Source organism: Arachis duranensis, chromosome 3, assembly GCF_000817695.3.
Source record: "Arachis duranensis cultivar V14167 chromosome 3, aradu.V14167.gnm2.J7QH, whole genome shotgun sequence".
Lineage (NCBI taxonomy): Eukaryota > Viridiplantae > Streptophyta > Magnoliopsida > Fabales > Fabaceae > Arachis > Arachis duranensis.
Window position 1 is genome coordinate 134633582 of NC_029774.3, and position 795 is coordinate 134634376.

A 795-nucleotide genomic window follows, 5' to 3' on the forward strand; every position below is an offset into this window, starting at 1 on the left:
AGCACTACATTGGCTAGCCATGTTGGGTATTTGACCTCTCTAATAAAGCCGGCCTCCCGGAGCGTCTGTACTTGCTCTTCTACTATTAGGGCTCGCTCTGTGCCGAGCTTGCGTCTTCTTTGTTGTACAGGTCGGGACCCTGGGTAAACCGAGAGCTTGTGGGACATGAGCTTGGGATCAATCCCGAGCATGTCGGAAGCCTTCCAAGCGAAGAGGTCGGAATTAGCTCTTAGGAGTTCAGCCAACCCTTGTTTTAGAGTTTCCCCTAGGTTGGCTCCTATGTAAGTGTTTTTTCCTTCCTCCCCACCGACTTGTATCTCCTTGGTTTTTCCTCCCGGTTGAGGTCGCAGCTCTTCTCTGGCCCTTGCGCCCCCGAGCTCTATAGTGTGGACTTCTTTGCCTTTTCCTCTCAGATTTAGGCTTTCATTGTAGCATTTCCTTGCCAATTTTTGATCTCCTCTTACCGTTGCTATTCCCGCTGAGGTCGGGAATTTCATGCAGAGGTGGGGAGTGGATACCACTGCTCCGAGCCGATTAAGGGTAGTCCTGCCAATTAAGGCATTATAGGTTGACCCTTCATCAATGACTATGAAGTCTACACTCAGAGTCCTTGATCTTTCCCCTTTTCCAAAAGTGGTGTGAAGGGGCAAAAATCCTAGTGGTTTTATTGGCGTGTCCCCTAATCCATATAGGGTATCGGGGTAGGCTCTCAACTCTTTCTCATCTAACCCTAACTTATCGAAAGCTGGCTTGAAAAGAATGTCCGCCGAGCTTCCTTGGTCTACTAGGGTTCTG